Genomic DNA, 19,863 nt, shown 5'->3' on the forward strand with positions numbered 1-19,863 from the left:
TGGTCAGTCTGGATCAGGAGAAGGCTTTTGACCGGGTCTCTCACGAATTCATGGGTAAGGCTCTGCGTAGGCTGCGGCTTGGCAGGTTGTTCTGTTTGTATGTTAACCTGATGTATTGCGACATTTACAGCTCGGTGCTGGTGAACGGCTGGAAGACTGACCCCTTTCCTGTATCGTCGGGGGTTAGACAAGGCTGTCCTCTTTCACCTCTCCTTTTTGTTTGTGTTATAGAGCTCTTCGCAGAGGCTATCCGGCAGAATGGAGAGATCAGAGGGATCACCGCACCAGGTCCAGGACACTTCGAGGTCAAATGCTCGCTGTACATGGACGACGTGACCGTCTTCTGCGCTGACCAGAGTTCGGTGACTGCACTCGTCCAGACCTGCGAGGAGTTCGGACGCGCTTCAGGGGCAAAAGTCAACTGCGGGAAGTCGGAAGCCATGCTCTTCGGAAAGTGGTACCTGCCTTCTCCTGCCTCCTTCCCGTTTACTATCAAGCCGGACTTCATCAAAATTCTGGGAGTCTGGTTCGGTAAGGAAGGTGCAGCCCTAAAGTCGTGGGAAGAACGCTTGGCCAAAGTCAACCAAAGGATCGGACTGTGGAGCCTCAGACAACTCACTATTGAGGGCAAAGCAATGGTCCTGCGTAACGAAGTCTTGCCTGTGCTACAATACACTGCACAGGCATGGCCCCCTCTTGCCACCGTCTCGAGGGCCATTACCAGGACCGTGTTTCGCTTCATCTGGGGCTCGAAAATGGACAGAGTAAAGCGGACTGTTATGTACAAGGAGCCCCGCAAAGGTGGGAAGGGTATACCCGACATTCCCACTCTGCTGCGGATCGCTTTTGTATGTGACTGTGTTCGTAGGACTCTGAGGACAGCAAACGGCTCTGCGGGCAAGGCCATGTCCCGCTACTTCCTCCTTCCCCTCTGGCGAGGTATTGGCTGGGACAAGTGGGACAGCTCCTTCCCTTACAACTGGCACGCTCCCTGGTTCTACGGAGATGTCGCCCGGTTTGTGAGGGAGCATCAACTGGAGGGTCTTAAGCCCGACTTGTGGAAACCTAAGACGATCCACAAGCACATCAGAGCAAAGGACTCACTGGAGTCTGTTCCAGGGCTTCATGCCGACACGTTGGAGACTGTTTGGACTAACGTGTCATCTGGCAGGTTGACCAACGGGCACAAGGACATTTCATGGATGGCCATCCAGGGAGGACTGCCTCTTAGGTCATTCATGCATGCCCGCAACCTGTGCAAGACCCGGTACTGCCCCAGGTGCCCCTTCACGGAGGAAACATCTTTGCACATTTTCTGGCAGTGCCCCTTTGCACAGGGTCTGTTGAAAGCCTTGGAACATGAACTCAAGGACTCAGTACCCAGGAACAGACTGTCGTACCGCTCGGTACTTTATGGACTATTTCCTGGGAATACCACGGATGGAGCAATCCAGGAAGCCTGGCGCCTTATGAACTGCTTTAAGGACGCTATATGGTTTGCCAGGAACCGTCTGATTTTGCGGAGAGAGAGTGTGTCCGTCCAGGACTGCCGCAGGCTGATCCACAGCCTGCTCAGAGACTATTCCACCTGGGACAGCCCGGACGTCGATGAGGAAGAGGACTGATACTCCCCTTCCCCCCACTCTCCCTTCTTGTGTGTTGTCTTTCAATAAAGCTTCGGGCCTGTGATTTCCCCCTTCCCTATCCCCTCCTACCCACTCCCCTATCCCATCACTTGTCTGTAATGCTTTGTTGTTTGGCGTTAGTGAATGCAAGAATGTTAGTGTAGCATGTGGTGTAATGTATAGCATAGGCTAGCCTGTACTGTGTATTATACTGTCATGTTATGTTTGACGACTGTTATTATTTATTATTTGCTGCTTCATGGCTTGCGCTGCGTCGCAGTAATGTTTGTATGATGACGATTGATTGTCAATAAAGCATTTTTCAATCAAAAAAAATCTGTTCTTATCAGTTTAATATCTGATGCGTCCCCTATCTGGGGACCATATATTAAATGGATTTTTAGAACAGGGAGATGGAAATAGAGCTTGCTCTGTCCACTCCACGCATTGACCTGGTATTGCAGTATTTCCAGGACCGGTGCACCCTTTCCTTATGTGTTGACTAAAATCAGATTCCAAAAGTGTTTTTTGTGTTTGCCATTGTTTCTGTCTTTCTGAAGGGATCTCCCCTTTTAATCCCATTATTTCAACACCTGTTGGACAATGCATGAGTGATAATGAGCTAATTGATTAAATGCAATTAATGAATACATTGCCACCTCTTGTTTTGTGTCGTCTGTGTGTCTGTGTTTCCGGCATTTCACATTGGAACAGCTCATTCACCTTCCTTGTCTTCTCTCCGCCCTCCCTTTTAGGTAAGTTAAAGAGCTGCACCTGAGCCAGCCACTGATTGATGCAGCACCACAGTCAAATAGTGGAGTGGAGTAGGGGAACAGCAAACAGCCATTAAAGCCGCCCGCCCGCCCGCCCGCCACAATGGACCTACCTGTGTACACTAGATGGATGTGATGGAATGTATTGTCGTCCCTACATTTCAAGAAGGAGTAAGAATTGCAGTTGCAACAAAGCCTTGCTTGCCTACAAAGAGAGCAGCAATTTGGATTTGTTACTATGTTACCTAGAAGAATAACAAACTGTGCAAGGATGGAGGTTGTAGGAGCAAGGAGAAGTTGTCTGTAAAGTTGGTGGATGCTTATTTTCCATTTTGCAGTCCCTTGTCTCCCTCTTGTAGCCTCCTGGAGGCAACTAGCTGTGCAAAAAAAGACAGCCTGGCGGCCGGCTGTTGCACTGTTGCCCTCTCAGGCAACACTGAGTGACTGACTGAGCCGCACCGTCTTATATAAAGTTCAGACGGAACTTTGCACGTGTCATAGTGGAGCCCTGAGGAGCCAGAGCCAGCTTTCTGACATCATAATGGGGCCTCAGAGATAAAAGCCTGGGCCCAGGCAGTGTTGGTCAGTGCTGCTCAGCAGGCAGCACTGGACTGGACTGGATTACAGCTGATACAAGGTGTGAAGGAACAAGGGGTGGCTGTGGGCATGCACTTGCTGCCGCTGCCAGTGTTTATCTGCATGGCAGCAGGGCATTTGGGCGTTGCCAGGAAGGCGTTTTTATGTAGATTCCTCCTCTTTCAGCACTGCATTGTGGTGCAAGCAAAAGAAGCAAATCCTGTCTGGCTTCCTCTCCGGCCTTTATTCACCTCCCGTGTAGCTGTGAGTGTGTGAGCCTGCAGGGCCCCATGGAATTGCCTAGAAGTAGGCTGAATCGCTGCAAGGGCTGAACAGCAGTATCGGGCAGGCTCGGGCAACGCGCGGCCCGTTCGGGTTATCGCTTCTCGGCCTTTTGGCTAAGATCAAGTGTAGTATCTGTTCTTATCAGTTTAATATCTGATACGTCCCCTATCTGGGGACCATATATTAAATGGATTTTTAGAACAGGGAGATGGAAATAGAGCTTGCTCTGTCCACTCCACGCATTGACCTGGTATTGCAGTATTTCCAGGACCGGTGCACCCTTTCCTTATGTGTTGACTAAAATCAGATTCCAAAAGTGTTTTTTGTGTTTGCCATTGTTTCTGTCTTTCTGAAGGGATCTCCCCTTTTAATCCCATTATTTCAACACCTGTTGGACAATGCATGAGTGATAATGAGCTAATTGATTAAATGCAATTAATGAATACATTGCCACCTCTTGTTTTGTGTCGTCTGTGTGTCTGTGTTTCCGGCATTTCACATTGGAACAGCTCATTCACCTTCCTTGTCTTCTCTCCGCCCTCCCTTTTAGGTAAGTTAAAGAGCTGCACCTGAGCCAGCCACTGATTGATGCAGCACCACAGTCAAATAGTGGAGTGGAGTAGGGGAACAGCAAACAGCCATTAAAGCCGCCCGCCCGCCCGCCCGCCACAATGGACCTACCTGTGTACACTAGATGGATGTGATGGAATGTACTGTCGTCCCTACATTTCAAGAAGGAGTAAGAATTGCAGTTGCAACAAAGCCTTGCTTGCCTACAAAGAGAGCAGCAATTTGGATTTGTTACTATGTTACCTAGAAGAATAACAAACTGTGCAAGGATGGAGGTTGTAGGAGCAAGGAGAAGTTGTCTGTAAAGTTGGTGGATGCTTATTTTCCATTTTGCAGTCCCTTGTCTCCCTCTTGTGGCCTCCTGGAGGCAACTAGCTGTGCAAAAAAAGACAGCCTGGCGGCCGGCTGTTGCAGTGTTGCCCTCTCAGGCAACACTGAGTGACTGACAGAAGAGGCTGGACGCAGCTGCAGGCTTAAGGGAAGCCGACATGACCGTCCTGGTAGGGAAAGGGTTAATGTTACGAGGTGAGGGAAAGTTGAAGGAGCTGAAGGAGGGACGGGGAGGAGTTAAGGGGGGCGGGGGGGGCCGTTACTGCGCTTCCCGCTGTTTCTCGGCATTGAGCCGGAAGCAGCGGGAGGAGTAACACACAGTAAGGAAAGCTCCCCGTTGCCCGGTTTTTTAGTAATGGCAGAGGCCCTGATCTTAGAGCGGCTGCGCGCCGCTGCTGTGCACCACGGTCCCGGATGGCTGGAGGAGACCGTGGCTGCATTAACGCGGATCCCGGACGCCGTTTCGCCACGTCGGGCACGGCGTTCGGGGTCTGTTGTAAGGGACAGGCTCCCCTCCCCCGGCCCCCCTACGAGCATGGCTATGGCGGCGGGGGGGGAGTCGGCAACAACCGCTCCTGCGCTGGGCAGGCAGAGAGCGGTGGCAGGGGTGACGGCGATGCAGGCTGTGTCGACCCGTCCCTCTCGGCGGTCCCGACCTCCAGAGCGCCTTAGTCCGGAGGTAGTCCCGCGGACACGGCGTCGCAGAGGGAGCCCGATCCCGGACGCTGCAGGCCAGGCAGCTGGGAGGACCGCCCCTTCCCAGGCCCTGCGTCCTGGCAGGAATCCCAGGCCGCGACGGGGTCCGGCGGTAAGCAGGGAGTCGCAGGCTGGGCTCCCTGTCACCCCTCCCCCATCAGATGGAAGATGTCGAGAGCAAGGTACGGCCGCCCCGCATGGTGATGTTCCGGCCAGGGGGCAGGCTTCGTCAGGATCGTCTAGACGGACGACTAGATCTGCAGCGACGTCGAGGCAACAGGTCCGGTCGGAAGTCTGGGTCCCGGCGGTCGGGCGGCAGGTTGCCGGCCCATCGGTCAGCGCGTCCTCATCCCCTTTCCGAAGATGTCGTTGGGAGGGACAGTCGTCGGCGAGAGAAGAACTGGAGGAAGGTGAACTGGACGTCTATCGTCGAGGTCAGGATGGTCCGGCTGACGGGAACACAGCGCCTGTGCAGCCCGGTGAGTGTATAACTCCATTATTGTCTTATCCAGCGATTTTTATGTCGGGTGTCGGCGGGGGGGCTGCTAGCATAGCATCGGGGGCCGGTAGTGGCGCGGGCGGACGCGACGGAGCGGGTTTGGCAGATTTAGTGGGTTGCTTACGGGAGCTGGTGGGGCGCCTGGATAGGGCCGCGGCGCCGGTAGTAACGGAAGTGTCCCCTGCGGTAGTTTGGGAAGGCCCCAGGGACGTGGGATCGTTGCAGGCGCGTCCTGTGGTGGCGGTTAGAGAGGCGGTCGCGGTGTCGGTGCAGACTGAGGCACAGAAGGACGGCGATCGAGTGCGCATGGACGATCGTGCTCGGGGGGAGGTGTATGTTTGTTTTGAGGGTCCGTTGGGGGCGCATTTAAAGCAGGAGGTGCGTGATCGGATCTGGAAAGATGAATATGTTGAAATTTTTTCTTTCTTGCCGCTGGCTAAATTTAATTTGGATAAGAGCAAGCGGGATGAGAGTAAAAAGGACGAGGAGGAACGGCGGCGGTATAGGCTTATCCCGCAGACGTTCGTTAATTGGTCGCAGGCGTTCGCCATATTGGCTAGTGTGATAGGGGAAAAGGCGCCGGAAAATTGTTCGGCGTTATTTTGTTATTTTGATGCTATTGGGGAGGCTCATAGGGCGTATGGGGGTCAGGCGTGGCTGCGATATGATGAGCAATTCCGTCAGCGGAAGGCGGTTCGGCCGGCGATTCGGTGGGACCAGAAGGATATTGCTCTCTGGTTACGGGTTACGGCTCCGGTTAGGCAGCCCTTTCCCGGGAGCGGTGGCCAGGGAGGCCAGTCTAGTCAGAGTGGACCAAGCGGCGGGGGAAAGGCGGGGTTTTGCTGGCAATTCAATGAAGGCCAGTGCAAGTTTGGGGCCACGTGCAAGTTCAAGCACGTGTGCTCCGAGTGTAATGGTGCATCACACGGGGCGGCAAAATGTCTGCGGAAAAAGAGGCCCGGGAACCAGCACGGGGCTGGTCAAGGGGGTGTCGCCGGTGAGGGTGGAAAGGATGGCCCTTTATCTAAATGAGTATCCGGATAGGGCGGCAGCTAAGTTGCTTTATGAAGTGTTTAGTGTTGGTTTTGTTATTCCTCCGCCTCCTTATGAGGTTCCGGTTACGCGGAGAAATTTAAAATCGGCTTACTTGCATGCGGAAGTCGTGTCGGAAAAGTTGTTAAAAGAAGTTTCGTTGGGGCGCATGTCGGGGCCATTTGTGGAGTCGCCGGTGAAAGATTTAGTTGTGTCCCCTTTGGGTATTGTCCCTAAACGCGAGCCCGGAAAGTTTCGTTTGATTCAACATTTATCGTATCCCAAAGGTTCGTCGGTAAATGACGGGATTGATCACGAGTTGTGTTCCGTAGTTTATACCTCATTCGATAAGGCGGTGGGGTTAGTGCGGGCTGCGGGTCCGGGGGCGCTGCTAGCAAAAACCGACATCGAGGCGGCGTTCAGGTTGTTGCCGGTCCATCCAGAAAGCCAACGGCTGTTGGGTTGTTTTTGGAATGGGGCCTTTTACGTGGATCGGTGCCTTCCGATGGGGTGTTCTCTTTCTTGTGCATACTTCGAGGCGTTTAGTAGCTTCGTGGAGTGGGTAACGAGGGGAGTATCCGGGGTCGATTCGTTGATCCATTACTTAGATGATTTTTTGTGCGTTGGCCCGGGGGGTTCGCCGGTTTGCGGTAACTTGCTTCATGCCCTGCAGAAGGTGGCGAGGGATTTTGGGATCCCTTTGGCGCCGGAAAAAACGGAGGGCCCGGTAGCGACGATTTGTTTCTTGGGAATCGAAATTGACTCGGTGGCAATGGAGTGTCGGCTCCCGGCGGATAAGTTGGGTGCTTTGAGGCTGGAGGTGCGACGGGCTTGTAGAAGGAAGAAAATGTCGCTGAGGGAGCTTCAGTCGCTGCTGGGGAAGTTGAATTTCGCCTGCCGGATTATGCCGATGGGGAGGGTGTTTGGTAGGAGGTTGGCGGCGGCAACGGCGGGAGTGCGGGCGCCGCATCATTTTGTGAGGCTCAAGGAGGAGCACCGAGCTGATCTTCAGGTTTGGGATGACTTCTTGGGCCAGTACAATGGTCGCTCGCTATGGATGGCCCCAGCGCAGGATACGAGTGATCTGAATATTTTCACGGATGCGGCTGGGGCGGGTGGCTTTGGAGCTTACGGGGGAGGTCCGTGGTGCGCAGGTCAATGGCCGGCTAGCTGGGTGTCCAGTGGATTGACGCGGAATCTGGCCCTGCTCGAGCTGTTTCCCATCGTGGTGGCGGCTACCATTTGGGGGGACAGGCTCAGGGATAAGAAGGTCCGTTTTTACTGCGACAACATGGGGGTGGTGCTTGCCATTAATAACATCACGGCGTCCTCTCCTCCGGTAGTTCAATTGTTGCGTTATTTAGTGTTGGTGTGTTTGTCGTTGAACGCGTGGGTGGTGGCGGTGCATGTCCCGGGTGTACGGAATTGTGTTGCTGATGCTCTTTCTCGCTCGCAGTGGGACCGGTTTCGGCAATTGGCCCCGGGAGCGGAACGTCTCGGTTTGGCGTGTCCGGATCATCTATGGGATCTGGTATCGGTCCCGTAGAGCAGCTGTTACAAAGGTCTTTGGCGCGCACGACGTGGAGGGCTTATGCTGCTTGTTGGAGGCAGTGGGAGGAGTGGGTAAGAGAGTTGGGTGATGTCAATACGGATAGAGACAGGTTGGTGGCACTTTTGTATTGGTTAGGGGATGCCTGGGAGGGGGGGTTTTCAGTAGCGAAGGTGAACCGGTTTATATCCGCGGTGGCGTTTGGGCTTAAGTTGCGGGGCTTGCGGGATGTATCGAAGGAATTTCTGGTATCGCAGGCTTTGAAGGGGTTGCGCAGAGGTAGGGTGGAGGCGGATAGTAGAAGGCCGGTGTCGTTTGCTTTGCTGGGCTTGTTGGGCGGTTCATTGGCATCGGTATGTCGTTCTTCAGATGAAATGGATTTGTTTCGGTTGGCTTTCTCGTTGGCGTTCTTCGGAGCATTTAGAATAGGTGAGTTGGTGTCGCCAAGTACTAAACAGGCTGGGGGGCTGAGATCTGGGGAGGTGAGCCTTTTTGCAGATCGGTTGGAGGTATGGTTGCGTAGATCAAAAACTGACCAATTAGGGAAGGGAAAACTGATAGTTTTGTTCGCTCTCCCGGGGTCGGTCATGTGCCCAGTAGAGTGCATGCGGGGTTTTACAAAAAACAGGGGGTCTCCAGATTTGCCTTTGTTACGTCATGTGGACGGGTCGTTCTTGTCCAGGTTTCAGTTTGGAGCTGTTTTTAAAAAATGTTTGACGGCGGTTGGGGTTGCGGCAGGCTCATATTCATCTCATTCCTTCCGGATTGGCGCAGCAACGGAAGCAGGGCGCTGGGGGTTGGATGATGAGGGGGTGAGGCGTATTGGTCGTTGGGAGTCTAAAAGGTTTAAGTCCTATGTCCGCCCCCATATGTTGTAATTTTGTTGTTTATGCTTGCAAATGTTATATGGTGGTGCCTAACTGTGTTTTCCGTTTCAGATTCGCCTCCTTGTCTGGTGTGGTTGATGGGTCATTCGTACGTGCACTGGGGGGCTTTGAGGGCGGACGTCCGCCCGGATGGTCGCCAGTTGCGCATTCCGCGACAGGATGCGGTTGTGCATTGGCTGGGGTTTAGAGGTATGTCGTGGAACAGGGTGTTGGCGGAATTCCAGACATATGTGCGGCTTGATAGGGTTCCGGAGGTTTTAGTGTTGCACGTGGGTGGGAATGACTTAGGAGTCCGCCCTTTTCGTGAGTTGGTGCGGGATATCAAACATGATTTGTTGTGTTTGTGGGTATCTTATCCCAAGTTGGTGGTAGTGTGGTCGGACATAGTCCCAAGGAAGCATTGGCGGTTAGCTAGATCGGTGGAGAGAGTCAATAAGGCTCGGATAAAAGTTAACCGGGCGGTGTCCCGTTTTGTGGCGAAGAACGGGGGCATTTGCGTGAGGCATAGGGATTTGGAGTCAGGATTGGGGAATTTCTGGAGGAGTGACGGGGTTCATCTGACCGAGGTTGGCATTGATATTTGGAGCTTGGCTATAGCAGAAGGCATAGAAAGGGCGGTGGTGGTGTGGAGGAACTCACAGGCTTAAGGTGGTCAAGGCCTGTTTCGCGGTGGCGGGGGGAGTCCTTGAGGCCAGTCAGTACAAAATGGTGGGGGGGTCGCATCGGGGGTATGCGTCCCCCAAAAAAGGTACATGGTTGAAGACTTCATCGGGTGTTATCCCTTTGAAGTGGTCTTCTGGTAGAAGGTATGTCACTTGAAGGCTTCATCGGGTGTTATCCCTTTGAAGTGGACTTCTAGTGGTCGGTATATCACTTGAGGGCTTCATCGGGTGTTATCCCCTTGAAGTGGACTTCTAGTGGTTGGAGCCATCTGCAGAGGTGAACGGTGCTTCCGAGCTGGTTTACGGCTGGAGGTAATTAGTGGTTTGCAGATGGCTAATTCGGTGTGTTCTTGAAAGGAACATCTGAAGGGGCTTCAAGGACTTCCTCTGCTCGGGTTAATGTTAACGTTTAATTGTTATTTATGATTCTGACCCATGTTGGGTCATGTGAATTATTAGGAGGAATTCTCTGGTGGATTCCTAACTAGTTATCCGAATGTTTCGGATTTAAATTGTTTTTATAAAACTGTGAAATTAATAAACGGCTGCTGTGGCCATTTCACATCCAACCTCGGTGTCATGTGTCGTTACTAAATGGGGGTGGGGGATAGTATGGTTTAAGGTTAACACACGACTCTACCTAGGCAGGTCAAGAAGAGGCTGGACGCAGCTGCAGGCTTAAGGGAAGCCGACATGACCGTCCTGGTAGGGAAAGGGTTAATGTTACGAGGTGAGGGAAAGTTGAAGGAGCTGAAGGAGGGACGGGGAGGAGTTAAGGGGGGCGGGGGGGGCCGTTACTGCGCTTCCCGCTGTTTCTCGGCATTGAGCCGGAAGCAGCGGGAGGAGTAACACACAGTAAGCAAAGCTCCCACCCTCCCACCCTTGTTTTGTTACTCCTTAGGTCTTATGTACGTCTGTCTATGAGCGTTGTGTTTTATTTTGTGTGCTTATTTAACATGTTTTTCTTTTTTCCGGAGTAGGTTCTGTTGTCATGGCAGCTGGCGGGGGGAGTCCTTGATGCCAGTCAGTACAAAATGGTGGGGGGGTCGCATCGGGGGTATGCGTCCCCCAAAAAAGGTACATGGTTGAAGACTTCATCGGGTGTTATCCCTTTGAAGTGGTCTTCTGGTAGAAGGTATGTCACTTGAAGGCTTCATCGGGTGTTATCCCTTTGAAGTGGACTTCTAGTGGTCGGTATATCACTTGAGGGCTTCATCGGGTGTTATCCCCTTGAAGTGGACTTCTAGTGGTTGGAGCCATCTGCAGAGGTGAACGGTGCTTCCGAGCTGGTTTACGGCTGGAGGTAATTAGTGGTTTGCAGATGGCTAATTCGGTGTGTTCTTGAAAGGAACATCTGAAGGGGCTTCAAGGACTTCCTCTGCTCGGGTTAATGTTAACGTTTAATTGTTATTTATGATTCTGACCCATGTTGGGTCATGTGAATTATTAGGAGGAATTCTCTGGTGGATTCCTAACTAGTTATCCGAATGTTTCGGATTTAAATTGTTTTTATAAAACTGTGAAATTAATAAACGGCTGCTGTGGCCATTTCACATCCAACCTCGGTGTCATGTGTCGTTACTAAATGGGGGTGGGGGATAGTATGGTTTAAGGTTAACACACGACTCTACCTAGGCAGGTCATGAGCCGCACCGTCTTATATAAAGTTCAGACGGAACTTTGCACGTGTCATAGTGGAGCCCTGAGGAGCCAGAGCCAGCTTTCTGACATCATAATGGGGCCTCAGAGATAAAAGCCTGGGCCCAGGCAGTGTTGGTCAGTGCTGCTCAGCAGGCAGCACTGGACTGGACTGGATTACAGCTGATACAAGGTGTGAAGGAACAAGGGGTGGCTGTGGGCATGCACTTGCTGCCGCTGCCAGTGTTTATCTGCATGGCAGCAGGGCATTTGGGCGTTGCCAGGAAGGCGTTTTTATGTAGATTCCTCCTCTTTCAGCACTGCATTGTGGTGCAAGCAAAAGAAGCAAATCCTGTCTGGCTTCCTCTCCGGCCTTTATTCACCTCCCGTGTAGCTGTGAGTGTGTGAGCCTGCAGGGCCCCATGGAATTGCCTAGAAGTAGGCTGAATCGCTGCAAGGGCTGAACAGCAGTATCGGGCAGGCTCGGGCAACGCGCGGCCCGTTCGGGTTATCGCTTCTCGGCCTTTTGGCTAAGATCAAGTGTAGTATCTGTTCTTATCAGTTTAATATCTGATACGTCCCCTATCTGGGGACCATATATTAAATTGATTTTTAGAACAGGGAGATGGAAATAGAGCTTGCTCTGTCCACTCCACGCATTGACCTGGTATTGCAGTATTTCCAGGACCGGTGCACCCTTTCCTTATGTGTTGACTAAAATCAGATTCCAAAAGTTTTTTTTGTGTTTGCCATTGTTTCTGTCTTTCTGAAGGGATCTCCCCTTTTAATCCCATTATTTCAACACCTGTTGGACAATGCATGAGTGATAATGAGCTAATTGATTAAATGCAATTAATGAATACATTGCCACCTCTTGTTTTGTGTCGTCTGTGTGTCTGTGTTTCCGGCATTTCACATTGGAACAGCTCATTCACCTTCCTTGTCTTCTCTCCGCCCTCCCTTTTAGGTAAGTTAAAGAGCTGCACCTGAGCCAGCCACTGATTGATGCAGCACCACAGTCAAATAGTGGAGTGGAGTAGGGGAACAGCAAACAGCCATTAAAGCCGCCCGCCCGCCCGCCCACCCGCCACAATGGACCTACCTGTGTACACTAGATGGATGTGATGGAATGTACTGTCGTCCCTACATTTCAAGAAGGAGTAAGAATTGCAGTTGCAACAAAGCCTTGCTTGCCTACAAAGAGAGCAGCAATTTGGATTTGTTACTATGTTACCTAGAAGAATAACAAACTGTGCAAGGATGGAGGTTGTAGGAGCAAGGAGAAGTTGTCTGTAAAGTTGGTGGATGCTTATTTTCCATTTTGCAGTCCCTTGTCTCCCTCTTGTGGCCTCCTGGAGGCAACTAGCTGTGCAAAAAAAGACAGCCTGGCGGCCGGCTGTTGCAGTGTTGCCCTCTCAGGCAACACTGAGTGACTGACTGAGCCGCACCGTCTTATATAAAGTTCAGACGGAACTTTGCACGTGTCATAGTGGAGCCCTGAGGAGCCAGAGCCAGCTTTCTGACATCATAATGGGGCCTCAGAGATAAAAGCCTGGGCCCAGGCAGTGTTGGTCAGTGCTGCTCAGCAGGCAGCACTGGACTGGACTGGATTACAGCTGATACAAGGTGTGAAGGAACAAGGGGTGGCTGTGGGCATGCACTTGCTGCCGCTGCCAGTGTTTATCTGCATGGCAGCAGGGCATTTGGGCGTTGCCAGGAAGGCGTTTTTATGTAGATTCCTCCTCTTTCAGCACTGCATTGTGGTGCAAGCAAAAGAAGCAAATCCTGTCTGGCTTCCTCTCCGGCCTTTATTCACGTCCCGTGTAGCTGTGAGTGTGTGAGCCTGCAGGGCCCCATGGAATTGCCTAGAAGTAGGCTGAATCGCTGCAAGGGCTGAACAGCAGTATCGGGCAGGCTCGGGCAACGCGCGGCCCGTTCGGGTTATCGCTTCTCGGCCTTTTGGCTAAGATCAAGTGTAGTATCTGTTCTTATCAGTTTAATATCTGATACGTCCCCTATCTGGGGACCATATATTAAATGGATTTTTAGAACAGGGAGATGGAAATAGAGCTTGCTCTGTCCACTCCACGCATTGACCTGGTATTGCAGTATTTCCAGGACCGGTGCACCCTTTCCTTATGTGTTGACTAAAATCAGATTCCAAAAGTGTTTTTTGTGTTTGCCATTGTTTCTGTCTTTCTGAAGGGATCTCCCCTTTTAATCCCATTATTTCAACACCTGTTGGACAATGCATGAGTGATAATGAGCTAATTGATTAAATGCAATTAATGAATACATTGCCACCTCTTGTTTTGTGTCGTCTGTGTGTCTGTGTTTCCGGCATTTCACATTGGAACACCTCATTCACCTTCCTTGTCTTCTCTCCGCCCTCCCTTTTAGGTAAGTTAAAGAGCTGCACCTGAGCCAGCCACTGATTGATGCAGCACCACAGTCAAATAGTGGAGTGGAGTAGGGGAACAGCAAACAGCCATTAAAGCCGCCCGCCCGCCCGCCACAATGGACCTACCTGTGTACACTAGATGGATGTGATGGAATGTACTGTCGTCCCTACATTTCAAGAAGGAGTAAGAATTGCAGTTGCAACAAAGCCTTGCTTGCCTACAAAGAGAGCAGCAATTTGGATTTGTTACTATGTTACCTAGAAGAATAACAAACTGTGCAAGGATGGAGGTTGTAGGAGCAAGGAGAAGTTGTCTGTAAAGTTGGTGGATGCTTATTTTCCATTTTGCAGTCCCTTGTCTCCCTCTTGTGGCCTCCTGGAGGCAACTAGCTGTGCAAAAAAAGACAGCCTGGCGGCCGGCTGTTGCAGTGTTGCCCTCTCAGGCAACACTGAGTGACTGACTGAGCCGCACCGTCTTATATAAAGTTCAGACGGAACTTTGCACGTGTCATAGTGGAGCCCTGAGAAGCCAGAGCCAGCTTTCTGACATCATAATGGGGCCTCAGAGATAAAAGCCTGGGCCCAGGCAGTGTTGGTCAGTGCTGCTCAGCAGGCAGCACTGGACTGGACTGGATTACAGCTGATACAAGGTGTGAAGGAACAAGGGGTGGCTGTGGGCATGCACTTGCTGCCGCTGCCAGTGTTTATCTGCATGGCAGCAGGGCATTTGGGCGTTGCCAGGAAGGCGTTTTTATGTAGATTCCTCCTCTTTCAGCACTGCATTGTGGTGCAAGCAAAAGAAGCAAATCCTGTCTGGCTTCCTCTCCGGCCTTTATTCACCTCCCGTGTAGCTGTGAGTGTGTGAGCCTGCAGGGCCCCATGGAATTGCCTAGAAGTAGGCTGAATCGCTGCAAGGGCTGAACAGCAGTATCGGGCAGGCTCGGGCAACGCGCGGCCCGTTCGGGTTATCGCTTCTCGGCCTTTTGGCTAAGATCAAGTGTAGTATCTGTTCTTATCAGTTTAATATCTGATACGTCCCCTATCTGGGGACCATATATTAAATTGATTTTTAGAACAGGGAGATGGAAATAGAGCTTGCTCTGTCCACTCCACGCATTGACCTGGTATTGCAGTATTTCCAGGACCGGTGCACCCTTTCCTTATGTGTTGACTAAAATCAGATTCCAAAAGTGTTTTTTGTGTTTGCCATTGTTTCTGTCTTTCTGAAGGGATCTCCCCTTTTAATCCCATTATTTCAACACCTGTTGGACAATGCATGAGTGATAATGAGCTAATTGATTAAATGCAATTAATGAATACATTGCCACCTCTTGTTTTGTGTCGTCTGTGTGTCTGTGTTTCCGGCATTTCACATTGGAACAGCTCATTCACCTTCCTTGTCTTCTCTCCGCCCTCCCTTTTAGGTAAGTTAAAGAGCTGCACCTGAGCCAGCCACTGATTGATGCAGCACCACAGTCAAATAGTGGAGTGGAGTAGGGGAACAGCAAACAGCCATTAAAGCCGCCCGCCCGCCCGCCCGCCCGCCCGCCACAATGGACCTACCTGTGTACACTAGATGGATGTGATGGAATGTACTGTCGTCCCTACATTTCAAGAAGGAGTAAGAATTGCAGTTGCAACAAAGCCTTGCTTGCCTACAAAGAGAGCAGCAATTTGGATTTGTTACTATGTTACCTAGAAGAATAACAAACTGTGCAAGGATGGAGGTTGTAGGAGCAAGGAGAAGTTGTCTGTAAAGTTGGTGGATGCTTATTTTCCATTTTGCAGTCCCTTGTCTCCCTCTTGTGGCCTCCTGGAGGCAACTAGCTGTGCAAAAAAAGACAGCCTGGCGGCCGGCTGTTGCAGTGTTGCCCTCTCAGGCAACACTGAGTGACTGACTGAGCCGCACCGTCTTATATAAAGTTCAGACGGAACTTTGCACGTGTCATAGTGGAGCCCTGAGAAGCCAGAGCCAGCTTTCTGACATCATAATGGGGCCTCAGAGATAAAAGCCTGGGCCCAGGCAGTGTTGGTCAGTGCTGCTCAGCAGGCAGCACTGGACTGGACTGGATTACAGCTGATACAAGGTGTGAAGGAACAAGGGGTGGCTGTGGGCATGCACTTGCTGCCGCTGCCAGTGTTTATCTGCATGGCAGCAGGGCATTTGGGCGTTGCCAGGAAGGCGTTTTTATGTAGATTCCTCCTCTTTCAGCACTGCATTGTGGTGCAAGCAAAAGAAGCAAATCCTGTCTGGCTTCCTCTCCGGCCTTTATTCACCTCCCGTGTAGCTGTGAGTGTGTGAGCCTGCAGGGCCCCATGGAATTGCCTAGAAGTAGGCTGAATCGCTGCAAGGGCTGAACAGCAGTATCGGGCAGGCTCGGGCAACGCGCGGCCCGTTCGGGTTATCGCTTCTCGGCCTTTTGGCTAAGATCAAGTGTAGTATCTGTTCTTATCAGTTTAATATCTGATACGTCCCCTATCTGGGGACCATATATTAAATTGATTTTTAGAACAGGGAGATGGAAATAGAGCTTGCTCTGTCCACTCCACGCATTGACCTGGTATTGCAGTATTTCCAGGACCGGTGCACCCTTTCCTTATGTGTTGACTAAAATCAGATTCCAAAAGTGTTTTTTGTGTTTGCCATTGTTTCTGTCTTTCTGAAGGGATCTCCCCTTTTAATCCCATTATTTCAACACCTGTTGGACAATGCATGAGTGATAATGAGCTAATTGATTAAATGCAATTAATGAATACATTGCCACCTCTTGTTTTGTGTCGTCTGTGTGTCTGTGTTTCCGGCATTTCACATTGGAACAGCTCATTCACCTTCCTTGTCTTCTCTCCGCCCTCCCTTTTAGGTAAGTTAAAGAGCTGCACCTGAGCCAGCCACTGATTGATGCAGCACCACAGTCAAATAGTGGAGTGGAGTAGGGGAACAGCAAACAGCCATTAAAGCCGCCCGCCCGCCCGCCCGCCCGCCCGCCACAATGGACCTACCTGTGTACACTAGATGGATGTGATGGAATGTACTGTCGTCCCTACATTTCAAGAAGGAGTAAGAATTGCAGTTGCAACAAAGCCTTGCTTGCCTACAAAGAGAGCAGCAATTTGGATTTGTTACTATGTTACCTAGAAGAATAACAAACTGTGCAAGGATGGAGGTTGTAGGAGCAAGGAGAAGTTGTCTGTAAAGTTGGTGGATGCTTATTTTCCATTTTGCAGTCCCTTGTCTCCCTCTTGTGGCCTCCTGGAGGCAACTAGCTGTGCAAAAAAAGACAGCCTGGCGGCCGGCTGTTGCAGTGTTGCCCTCTCAGGCAACACTGAGTGACTGACTGAGCCGCACCGTCTTATATAAAGTTCAGACGGAACTTTGCACGTGTCATAGTGGAGCCCTGAGAAGCCAGAGCCAGCTTTCTGACATCATAATGGGGCCTCAGAGATAAAAGCCTGGGCCCAGGCAGTGTTGGTCAGTGCTGCTCAGCAGGCAGCACTGGACTGGACTGGATTACAGCTGATACAAGGTGTGAAGGAACAAGGGGTGGCTGTGGGCATGCACTTGCTGCCGCTGCCAGTGTTTATCTGCATGGCAGCAGGGCATTTGGGCGTTGCCAGGAAGGCGTTTTTATGTAGATTCCTCCTCTTTCAGCACTGCATTGTGGTGCAAGCAAAAGAAGCAAATCCTGTCTGGCTTCCTCTCCGGCCTTTATTCACCTCCCGTGTAGCTGTGAGTGTGTGAGCCTGCAGGGCCCCATGGAATTGCCTAGAAGTAGGCTGAATCGCTGCAAGGGCTGAACAGCAGTATCGGGCAGGCTCGGGCAACGCGCGGCCCGTTCGGGTTATCGCTTCTCGGCCTTTTGGCTAAGATCAAGTGTAGTACTTTAGGGTATTGCCTTGTTTCTTGGTCAGGAGGTGCCCTGGTACCCTTTTCCTTGGCCTGGGGGGATCGTTTCTCTTAGGAGAGACTTCACCCCTCTGCTGCTATTGGGGAGGAGGATTAGTCCAGGGCAACGGGGAGCGATCACCTGCCTGGTACTTCGGTACTGAAGGTATTCTTTGGAGATTGCTGGAATTCGTTTGGAGCAGGATGGAGGAAATTCCCGAATATATGCGTACCAGGAATGCTGTCCGGTTTTTCGTGGAGGAATCTGAGCGACAAAGGAAGGATCTGGAGTACATCACAAAGGTTCTTTTGTTGGATTTCTTTCAGCTGGAGAGATCATGCATTTTGGCGGTGATGGACTATCCGAGGAGAGGGTGCTTTGACGTTACCTTCGCCACAGAAGAAATTTATGCTGTCTTTTTAGAACGCTTGAAGGAAGGTAAAAGGGACCCAAGACTTGTGGGTGTGAAGGTAACACCACATTTTGTGCCAAACAAAAAGTTGGTGGTTGTAAAAATGTTTTCGCCTTACGTGGATGAAGAGGACATTAAGTTATTTCTCAATAAGTTTTGTGAGGAGGTGGTGGGAAAGGGGAAAGTGTTTAACCCTTTTGGATTTTGGACTGGGAAGTGGAAATTTCTTTGTAAATTTGTGAGAATTGGTGAATCTAGAAACCTATTGTTTCCTCCAGCGCGGTTCAAGATTGGAAGTGCGTGTGGAAATTTATTTTTTCTTGGAATGGATATGTTTTGTTTGAATTGTAAAGAGTATGGTCATGAGAGAGAAGCCTGTGAGAAAGTAATGTGTACAAAATGTCTGCAAGAGGGACATAAGTATAATGAATGTCAGAAAGGGAAAGTATGTAATATGTGTGGAGAGGAGGGGCACATATTCAAATCGTGCCCAAAGAAAAGCAAACGTGAGGTACAAGAGGAAAATAAGAAGATAGTCAAAAGAAAGGAAGCGGAAGTTAGTTTGGAAGAAGGCAAGCTTCACAAATTGGAAGGAAGTGGGCAAAGTGATGAGAAAAAAAGGAAAAAAGCAGAGAGAAAGAAAAAAAGTGTCATTTCAGAAGAGGAAAGAGCAGAAAGAGACAGGTTATTGGAAGAAGTAGAGCAGTTACGTAGTAAAATTAATTTTGAAAAAATGCGGAGGAGGGTGCGGCTCTGTGTAAGAGAAAATTTACCAGGGTTTCTTGAAAGGTATGGTGTGCCAACGTGGTTAACGTGCATTGTAAACTGTGAGTGGGATGGTAATGATTTGCAGGAACATCTAGTGGATATGTTAGGAACTATTGCTGTTAAAAAAGGAATGTTTTTTTGATTTCTTAAGGAAAAAAAAGGAAAGAGGAAAACAAAAATTAATTGTACGTTTTCAGTTTTCATTGTGATGATCTAAGTCTTTTTTATTTTGAATTTTATGATTTTTAAGACGTGATCTGAATGGAAAAAAAGAAAAATCTGTTCTTATCAGTTTAATATCTGATACGTCCCCTATCTGGGGACCATATATTAAATTGATTTTTAGAACAGGGAGATGGAAATAGAGCTTGCTCTGTCCACTCCACGCATTGACCTGGTATTGCAGTATTTCCAGGACCGGTGCACCCTTTCCTTATGTGTTGACTAAAATCAGATTCCAAAAGTGTTTTTTGTGTTTGCCATTGTTTCTGTCTTTCTGAAGGGATCTCCCCTTTTAATCCCATTATTTCAACACCTGTTGGACAATGCATGAGTGATAATGAGCTAATTGATTAAATGCAATTAATGAATACATTGCCACCTCTTGTTTTGTGTCGTCTGTGTGTCTGTGTTTCCGGCATTTCACATTGGAACAGCTCATTCACCTTCCTTGTCTTCTCTCCGCCCTCCCTTTTAGGTAAGTTAAAGAGCTGCACCTGAGCCAGCCACTGATTGATGCAGCACCACAGTCAAATAGTGGAGTGGAGTAGGGGAACAGCAAACAGCCATTAAAGCCGCCCGCCCGCCCGCCCGCCCGCCCGCCACAATGGACCTACCTGTGTACACTAGATGGATGTGATGGAATGTACTGTCGTCCCTACATTTCAAGAAGGAGTAAGAATTGCAGTTGCAACAAAGCCTTGCTTGCCTACAAAGAGAGCAGCAATTTGGATTTGTTACTATGTTACCTAGAAGAATAACAAACTGTGCAAGGATGGAGGTTGTAGGAGCAAGGAGAAGTTGTCTGTAAAGTTGGTGGATGCTTATTTTCCATTTTGCAGTCCCTTGTCTCCCTCTTGTGGCCTCCTGGAGGCAACTAGCTGTGCAAAAAAAGACAGCCTGGCGGCCGGCTGTTGCAGTGTTGCCCTCTCAGGCAACACTGAGTGACTGACTGAGCCGCACCGTCTTATATAAAGTTCAGACGGAACTTTGCACGTGTCATAGTGGAGCCCTGAGGAGCCAGAGCCAGCTTTCTGACATCATAATGGGGCCTCAG

General features: G+C 50.3%; 6 non-coding genes and 2 pseudogenes across 6 annotated transcripts; all 8 read left to right on the forward strand.

The window, feature by feature from the left end:
* Positions 1–1,937: 1,937 nt before the first annotated feature.
* On the forward strand, positions 1,938–2,114 carry LOC142653934 (U2 spliceosomal RNA; annotated as a pseudogene).
* A 1,238-nt stretch (positions 2,115–3,352) lies between these two features.
* Positions 3,353–3,543, forward strand: LOC142653194 (U2 spliceosomal RNA). The gene has a single exon (XR_012848133.1). It is a non-coding gene; the product is annotated as a U2 spliceosomal RNA (small nuclear RNA).
* An 8,089-nt stretch (positions 3,544–11,632) lies between these two features.
* LOC142655127 (U2 spliceosomal RNA) lies at positions 11,633–11,823 on the forward strand. Its single transcript, XR_012849416.1, has one exon. It is a non-coding gene; the product is annotated as a U2 spliceosomal RNA (small nuclear RNA).
* A 1,242-nt stretch (positions 11,824–13,065) lies between these two features.
* LOC142653195 (U2 spliceosomal RNA) lies at positions 13,066–13,256 on the forward strand. The gene has a single exon (XR_012848134.1). It is a non-coding gene; the product is annotated as a U2 spliceosomal RNA (small nuclear RNA).
* A 1,234-nt stretch (positions 13,257–14,490) lies between these two features.
* Positions 14,491–14,681, forward strand: LOC142655128 (U2 spliceosomal RNA). The gene has a single exon (XR_012849417.1). It is a non-coding gene; the product is annotated as a U2 spliceosomal RNA (small nuclear RNA).
* Positions 14,682–15,927: 1,246 nt separating this feature from the next.
* On the forward strand, positions 15,928–16,118 carry LOC142655129 (U2 spliceosomal RNA). Its single transcript, XR_012849418.1, has one exon. It is a non-coding gene; the product is annotated as a U2 spliceosomal RNA (small nuclear RNA).
* A 1,246-nt stretch (positions 16,119–17,364) lies between these two features.
* LOC142654645 (U2 spliceosomal RNA) lies at positions 17,365–17,475 on the forward strand (annotated as a pseudogene).
* A 1,350-nt stretch (positions 17,476–18,825) lies between these two features.
* LOC142653899 (U2 spliceosomal RNA) lies at positions 18,826–19,018 on the forward strand. Its single transcript, XR_012848749.1, has one exon. It is a non-coding gene; the product is annotated as a U2 spliceosomal RNA (small nuclear RNA).
* The last annotated feature ends 845 nt before the right edge of the window (positions 19,019–19,863 follow it).

The sequence above is a fragment of the Rhinoderma darwinii genome, chromosome 5 (assembly GCF_050947455.1).
Source record: "Rhinoderma darwinii isolate aRhiDar2 chromosome 5, aRhiDar2.hap1, whole genome shotgun sequence".
Taxonomy (NCBI): Eukaryota; Metazoa; Chordata; class Amphibia; order Anura; family Rhinodermatidae; genus Rhinoderma; species Rhinoderma darwinii.